Here is a 9,148-nt window from a genome sequence, read left to right on the forward strand (position 1 = left end):
TTTAACTCGCTTGCTACAACATTTTAGCAATCCTCACGCAGTGATCTCCCCTTAATTCTTCGGCGAAGATCTCTGCCACCATTTATAAGGTCCGATATATCAGAATTTCTGATATACTATATTTTTTCAAAAATTGTTTTATCTACTGCTTTTATCTATCAGATAAGTTTTTTCTCATTTATTTACCAATGTTTATGAATAAATAAATAAATAATATGAATATTTAGAAATAATTTTAAAAATTATGAGAATATTTTCTACCGAGACAATATTTTGATATTTTATATTTTTTAGTTTTTGAATTTATTTTCGTTATTTTGTATACTTTTGATAATTTTTTGATAAACTATATTACGAAAGCCTAATAGTGTCAAATGAAATAAAAAATAAAAATGCAAAGGCGTTATAACGCGAATAAAGGCGTTATTACGCGAATCAAAAGGCGTAATAACGCGAATTAAAAGGGATAATAACGCCTTTATTTGCGTTATAACGCGAAACAAAAGGCGTAGTAACGCGAATAAAGGCGTAGTAACGCGAATCAAAAGGCGTAATTACGCAAATCAAAAGGCGTAGTAACGCGAATTAGGCGTAGTAACGCGAAACAAAAGGCGTAATAACGCGAATCAAAAGGCGTAGTAACGCGAATAAAGGCGTAGTAACGCGAACCAAAATGCGTAATAACGCAAATTAAAACGCATTATAATGCCAATTTTAAACCATATTTATACTTATCAAATGGCCTAGTAACGTGAGAAAGGACGAACAATATTGATCTGAATTTATTGCTCAAGATATAAACTCGTATAGAATAATATAATATACATTTACAATAACTATCATTCCATTTGCGCATTAATATTGCAAACCATTTGTAATAAACTAATGAAGACTCTTTGATATTTGTCAATATAAGGTGACTTGGAGACTTAAAGGTCCATTGGGTTATATGTCAATACAGTTACTCTGAATTCACATCATTGATTTTACACATGTCACTTTAGTAAATGAATTTCTATTTTTTCTTATATCTTATCTTATTTTATATGTGCGTCATATGTTCAATTATCTACGGATATGTCCTGTATAATTACTTAATAACCTGTAGTATCTTTTAGTTATGTGAATGTCGTTCCTAATTACGCTATATGTAAATGGCTATAGGTAACAAGATTTGGAAAAACGTAAGGTATACGTAAGTCACATTAGGGTGAAAGTATCTCTAACTATTGATAGGTATGCTTAGAGGGGTAAAAGTGTTTCTGTTAAGTTACAATTATAGGAGACATTGCCGCCTTTGTCTTTATCGAAAAGTATCTATAGTTGGGTGATAGTAACCTCTAATCTCACGAAAGCATTTCCTAATAAAAGATTTAAAAAATCAGACTGTGGCCTTAGGACGTATTCGCGTTATAACGCCTTTATTCGCGTTATTACACCTTTTGATTCGCGTTATTACGCCTTATGATTCGCATTATAACGCCTTTATTCGCGTTACTCCGCCTTTATTTGCGTTGCTACGCCTTTTTTCGCGTTATTACGTCTTTTGATTTGCGTAATTACGCCTTTTGATTCGCGTTTCGCGTTATTACGCCTTTTGATTCGCGTAATAACGCCTTTATTCGCGTTATAACGCCTTTGCATTTTTATTTTTTATTTCATTTGACACTATTAGGCTTTCGTAATTAGGCTTTCGTACTATATCGAATGTAGGCACTAAAAGTTAAAAATAAAATAGAAAGAGAAAAATGACGTTAGATTTTCTATTTAACGGTCGATATTTACATTTGAATTTCGACGTTACGTCATGTGACTTTCATCATCATGTGATGTCTTTGAAGGCAGTGATTACAATTCTGCCAAGAGAGGTAATCACTGTGAGGAGTTTGGCATTTTAGGTGTATCCAGTCTATCTTTCAAGTGATTCCTCAGAACCCGTTTGATATCCTTGAGATACAGACTGTCTGGGGAAGTAAAGTCTGTCATTTTGTCAATGATAAGCTTCACTTAATGAATGTGTTTCGTCAGTAACTATATTGCGATTTCTTCCAGAATTTCAGGCACCCATATTTGACTCGTGTAGATTGAGTTGAATTTATGAATCCACCTCGAAACAGCACTGTTGCATAAGATACTTCACGGTTGCCATAACTATTACAAATATCATTTTTATAAAAAATATTTATAGCAGATTTGTAGTTTTACTCGAGCTTTCATGTAAGCTCGTATTTCAGCACTTTTATGCCATATTTTACGTAAGGTATTTTTATACAGTGTGGAATCACTATCTCGTGCCAAGATTGTCAATACCTGGCACTGAAAATATCATATATGAGCCGCGTCACGACAAAACCAACATAGTGCGTTTGCGACCAGCATGGATCCAGACCAGCCTGCGCATCCGCGCAGTCTGATCAGGATCCATGCTGTTCGCTTACCAACTCTATTGCAAGTAAAGAAACTGATAGCGAACAGCATGGATCCTGATCAGACTGCACGGATGCGCAGGCTGGTCTGGATCCACGCTGGTCGCAAACCCACTATGTTATTTTTGTTGTGACGCGGCTCATATGTCTTCTGTTTACATGGTGCTCATTCGAGTCTGTCAGATTTCAACTGGAAATCTGATTTAAAAAATCAGCTCTTCGGTAACCTCTACGCATAAGATTTTTATGATTTGAAAAATAATACTTTATTCTAGAATAATTTAAATATTTTTTCTGCTATAGATATGTACTATCAGATCATCAGATCGTGTATCTCACACTTACCAGCGACATCCATTTATAGTTCCTTCGTAGTTTATTGCCATCTATGTCTCTAAATACCATTATCATTATTACATAGAGGATATTTGCTTGTTTATGTTTTTGGTTGTTGTTTTTTTTTCAAAGTCAAAGTCAAAAACATTTATTTCTCTCATTCCATGTACAAGCATGACATAATGAGGTGACAAAAATGAATAAAAAAACAATGAGGCTCAAATATCACCTAATTAACATATATATTATATTAACATAAAAAAACAAAGTATGTGTTTAAGATGATTTTTTATCGAGTGATCTTTCAAAACAGTATTCTCACGAGTAGGTTCTTAAACAACAAACAAATTTTTTTTTTTTATTTCATGCTTTAACACAAGTTCAAATGAAATTTTCTCAATATTTACTTGAATATAAAGATCTGTTTTCCCCACTCGTAGCCTCAATTTCAGACGAATGCAAAGGATTGAGCTTAAAAATCAACGTTAACTTGTCATGACGTTAATTATTTTATACAAAAATATAAATGACAATTTAAACAAACAATTCTAGAAGAAGAAAGGGTTACACCATGCCGAGCTTACTTCCGTTATTTTCCGTGGAAATTTAAAATGGACTATTCTTACACGATGTTAGCGATACGCGAGGAAAAATAAAATGTGTTTGATTCAGGAGGATTTTATTTGGATTTCATAACTCTACTACATCTTTCAATAAGAAAAAAACCCAACTTATTTGAGGATTGTTCAATGTATGACATATCTTCTAAACTCTGTGAAACATATTTTGAAATATTTGGAATAGTGTTTCTAGCCACACTCCACTACAAAATTGTTCATTTTTAGGTCCCCTGCCCCCTTAGAAGAGCGGAATAAAATGCCACCTAGAAGAATGCCTGTTTAGATATACGCAGTTTTTTTGAGTTTAAGGGGAAGTGTTACAGCACAAAAATTCCAGTACTACTAGTACACGTTCGGCTGGACGGGTACGATTCAGTTGATGTCGTAATGTGCCAGGAATCCGTCACAGCATTACTCAAATCATCTTAAGAGAAAAATACAAAACTTTAAAAGATAAATTTCTTTAAAATGAAATTGTTTCCTAATTTCTCAAAGTCCAAAAAAATGGATAGATTTAATAATTCAGATGTTTAATGACAGTGCAATGAAACAGCTCTGACACACAACTGGGAACAAGTTACTCTTTAGGTGGAGACCACGTGTTAACGCATGATTTAATTTTAGCCTGGTTCCACGATATTCATTTTCGGTAAACTACAGACGGTTGCACAGTCTATTATTTGTATACTGATATTAGAAATTAATGTCTTTCCATTTGAAGAAAATGTAAATAAAAATGTTTTGCAACAATGCCAGAAATTGAAAATTGTAAAGCTGATATGTGAATGTTTTTATGTACCTGTATTTTTGTTGACAACTCTCTAAAAAAATCGTGTAATTCCGCAGTAAATCATGCGTCTTATTCAATATCATATTCTAGTAAGACTCGACATCTTCGCAGCCGAATCACTGTTTGGAGTTCGGATGTGAGGAATTATATTGATATATAATGCTGCACATCAGAATGACAAACAGTGATTTTTTCAACGGTAAAATCAATGCTTGCCTCTATTCGAAGACGATGTCCAGCAACAAATAAATACAATCAGGCAAAATTGTGCAACTTATATGAAGCGAGTCGATCTGAATGCCGTTAGGGCCATCGCCTATGAATGTGTTAATCTGAAACGCGATAGTCGATAGTACGATGGTGAAAACACGAAATCACGAAACTACGATGGTGAAAACGCGATAGTACGATGATGAAAACGCGATAGTACGATGATGAAAACGCGATAGTACGATGATGAAAACACGACAGTACGATAGTGAAACCCGATAGTACGATGATGAAAACACGACAGTATGATGATGAAAACGCAATAGTACGATGGTGAAAACGCGAAAGTACGATGGTGAAAACACGACAGTACGATGATGAAAACGCGAAATCACGAAACTACGATGGTGAAAACGCGACAGTACGATGGTGAAAACACGATAGTTTATCGCGTTTTCATCATCGTAGTATCGTACTGTCGCGTTTTCATTATCGTACTTTCGCGTTTTCATCATCGTGCTTTCGCGTTTTCACCATCGTAGTTTCGTGATTTCGCGTTTTCACCATCGTACTATCGGCTATCGCGTTTCAGATCAACACATTCATAGGCAATGGCCCTAACGGCATTCCGTACCCATGGCCGGTAACTCGGCGAGCTTCGTAACTGCTCAACGGGCGTGTTTACCTCGGGACAAATATTTCGATCCGATTTGTATTATATGACAAATATTATTAGTATTGTAATTACTCAATTTTAATTCCAAAAATTAATAAAGTTTTCCAAAATAAAGTTGTTTCTTCGCAAATGAGCATTTTTATATATTGTGTATGCGTAAATTTGATTCTAGTCAAATGCTATCAATTTTAGTTTAGAAAAAAATGAATCTCAAAGAATGTTCAAAATGACAAAATTAAAAATATTGCAGGCTCAGTTTGGTTGAAAATCATTTAACCTGATCCAGACATCCTTTTGTGAATATGGAGCCACTATGTTTATTTTCCTGTTCGGAATAATTTTCATATTCTTCTGATCATCATTGTTGAAGCCTTTAGAATTCTATAGCTGTCTGATTCAGGCGCCCACCTTATTTTTGTCTTCGTCCCGTACACAATGTTTAGGTTAAGGACGTAGTCACACGTTTGAGCGGTAAACGACCACCACATTTGGTCGCCACTAAGACAAGACGTTGAAGGATCCTCAGCAAGTGCTACAAATGGAGATTCATTGAAGGTCGCGAACGTTTCCCCATAATTGTTACCTGAAAAGAGCAAATTATTTTACAGATTAAAAGACTGATTTGACATTATCGTCATATATTCAGTACATACTAACTGTCCAGATAATGAAGTATGTACGAAATATATACCACAGGTAAGAGATGATTTGGCTTTAGGCACGTCGAAACACGAGGATATCTGATTTGTACGAAGGGACATGGCCCCCCGAGAATAAATCCGATTGCCGAGTGTTTTGATGTTCTTTTCTTTTATATCACAGGCAAAAATAAAAACACGTCCCTTTTTGTCACAATATGAAACCCTAGAAAAAAACCAAGCAATGAATTTCTATCGGTACCAATCGGAACGTCCTTGGCTATTATTCCTTATAACCCCGGAGTTTATACGGTTTGAAAGTAGTTCTACCACGTGCTTTCAAATGTAATGAGAAAAAGAGAGTGTAATCTTTGACAATGTAAATCGAATGTATATATTTGACATCCAACTGAAAATAGGTCTTTTCAGTACAATTTTGATTGAAAATATGTCTGGCAATCATTTTTTAAGGCCCGGTCACACCGCACGAACTTTGCTTGAGCGCTTCTTGAACGGTAGGGAGAGGTGAAAACGAATTTCGACAACGCTCGTAACTGCACATAAAAATAGGAAACAAATCGAATACACGGGTGTTGCCTTAGCGGGTAACCGCTGACACCGGCGTTGCAAAAGCGTTGGCTTAACGGTAGCGAGCGTTGGTTTAGCGGTGACTAAGTTGGTTTAGCAGCAGACCGCTTTTGACTACGGAGCTGAACGGATCGCTTTGATCGCTCCTCATCTCCACCATCAGCTTGTCATAAAATCCATGTTTAGGCCTTCTCAGTACCCACTGTCTGAACCACACAACTCGTGCACCTTCATAACAAGTCTCTCAGCATACATTAGAGTACAATTTTATTGTAACTTTGAGCAAATTCGATGTAAATGAGCTGCACTCAACGACAGCTCGACTCCAAATGGACTCTTGGTCCATTTCTCCCCGTAATTATAGCTAAATTCTGTTCCCGCTCCAACATATCCATATCAACGCCAAACCAAAGTTCATCACCGCAATGGATCGCTGCTTCAACGCCCAACACCGTTCCAGCAATCCCGTGGCCGCTCGTAAAACGCTTATAACCGCTCTATTATTGTTTGTGCGACGTTTAATCACCGCCCGGACAAAGCTGGCGAAACAGCGGTGGTTTAGCGTTCAAGATTTCTGCGTCAACCTAGCGGCCTCAAGCGTCCCCGAACTTGCGTCTAGCGGTACCAAACTTTGACCGAGCGTTGTTGGAGAGGTGGTGAATTTTGCCGGAGCGGAAAATTTCCCGCTCCTCACCGCTAGCAATATTTTGTGCAGCTCAAAACTTTCGGAACGGAAGGAGGGACCATAAGCGGTGACCGAGTGTATACGGCGTTGCCTTAACGGAGGCCAACTTCTGGTGAATGGTAACGAGCCGTGATGAATTCTTTTCACCGCTCCAGGGTGCCTTTTTATCAACGATCATAGCTTACGCTCCAGTAAAGTTTTTACGGTGTGACCGGGCCTTAAATTTAGATATGCCCACTGATTTACAATTATAAACAAATCCGACTAAATGTTAACAGGCTTGCATTTTTTACTGTCGTTTTCTTAAGCCATATAATAATAATAAGTACATAAATAGTTAACTCATAACTTGTATATCTATCAATAATAAAAATAAACCTGTGAAAACCAATACTGAGTAGGTAATTTTCAAGATTTCGAGACCAAACATATAGCAGACAGGTAAACTGGCAAAACAATCTTGCCCATTAAAAATTGGCTCTACTTTTTCAAGTAATTTGTTAAAAATTACATCAACTTTTTTTTCTAACAAAAATCAACAATTTGTATAATTCCACGTCCAACGGTTTTTTTTTATATGTAAAAACCGGTTTGATTGCATGGCTAAAAATAGCTCTCTTGGGAAATCCGAATGACAATGTATAAAGAAGGCAAAACATCTTCAGTCGTCATCAGATCTACAACAAAAAAAAAAGAAATAAGAAGATCTGAACTTTAGTCAGATTGTTAAATAAAATTAATATTTATTATTAAATCTGCTGAAATGAACTTTGTCCAGCTTTCATTTCTGGAAACTGTCTTCTATCGTAGTGCATGGTAAGGATTAATGTTACAGTTACTTTCTTACCTGCACTGTAGAGGCGATCGTCTATGGAGAGCACGTACCGAGGGCCAACGAGTTGAAACCGACTGAATCGTTCGTTCCATGGCTGTTCACCATCATTTGAAAACGTAATTTCATATTTTAATTCACTCGGCATTTCTGTCAGTTTTTGAACGAATTTAAGTCCTGCAACAATATTTAATATTTAGAATTGCATGCATCATTTATATTAAGACAACATTCTGTAAGATCTCAGGAAGAGAAATTCTACTACATGTTATTTTACATTGGTATTTGTCATCTATATTGTACCAAAACAGTTCCAATTTATTGATATCATAAATGAATGAATAAAGGAATGAATGAATGAATTAATCAACTAATCAAGCAATCAAGCAAGCAGCAATTCAACAAATGACAGATAACATAGAGTGTAGAGTACCGAGTCATTGAATGAATAAGTGAAAGAATGAATCAATTAATCAATCAATCAATCAATCAGTCAATCTATTAATCAAGCAAGCAAACAATCAATTAATCAAGCAAGCAAGCAAACAATCAAGCAAACAACCCATTAACCAATGCCAAATAACATAGAAAGTACAGTACCGATTCACTGAATGAATGAATGAATGAATGAATGAATGAATGAATGAATGAATGAATGAATGAACGAATGAACGGACGAACGAACAAACGCACGAACGAATGAACGAACGAACAAAAACAAACAAGTAGATAAATAAAACCAAACATACCGAGCCAGAATTCGCCATTGATGTCCCCAAATCCGTTTTCATACTCTGAAAAGTTTCTTTGGAAATTAACAGAACCATCAAGTCTGTGTTGGAAAACCTTCAATACAATACCAAAAATAAATCAGAATTCACTGAGAATGATTTTTGAAGCAATATCGATTATAGCGTCTGAAATTCAATAGCGATCCAATACCGGCTTAATTTGTATAATGGATCTTCACTTCTTAAAATTGGATACAATCCAAGCTAAGTTTTATTGATTTTAATATTAAAAACAAAAACAAAAATTGAACTATGTGCTCATTGGTGGCAAGGGCTAATCATTTCCGGTTCAATTTATATAGGGGTCAACAAGTGCATCGGTGGTTACCAATATAATTTAGGGGTAAGCCACAGTTATCGTAAAACCAGGTTAAAATCATCAGAATTAAAACACTGAGGCGATAAAATCATATTATATTTTCTGACTAAAACACGTTTTTTCTTTCTTCATAAGCTTTTCAATAAAATTGAACACAATCGTGCAAAATAATTTAGAAATAATATCACTTAAATTATCAAGACGTTTGTTTGAGGTACATGTAAAATTGATGATACG

The 9,148-nt window shown here is 35.5% G+C and overlaps 1 long non-coding RNA gene across 1 annotated transcript; it reads right to left on the bottom strand.

The window, feature by feature from the left end:
- Nucleotides 1-5,062: 5,062 nt before the first annotated feature.
- LOC132719256 (uncharacterized) lies at nucleotides 5,063-8,764 on the bottom strand. Its single transcript, XR_009624193.1, has 3 exons — nucleotides 8,551-8,764; nucleotides 7,817-7,978; nucleotides 5,063-5,641 (listed from the first exon to the last, which is right to left on the bottom strand). It is a non-coding gene; the product is annotated as an uncharacterized LOC132719256 (long non-coding RNA).
- Between the last annotated feature and the right edge of the window lie 384 nt (nucleotides 8,765-9,148).

The sequence above is a fragment of the Ruditapes philippinarum genome, unplaced genomic scaffold, assembly GCF_026571515.1.
Source record: "Ruditapes philippinarum isolate M1 unplaced genomic scaffold, ASM2657151v2 ctg12199_1_1_1_1, whole genome shotgun sequence".
In the NCBI taxonomy this organism is placed as follows: Eukaryota; Metazoa; Mollusca; class Bivalvia; order Venerida; family Veneridae; genus Ruditapes; species Ruditapes philippinarum.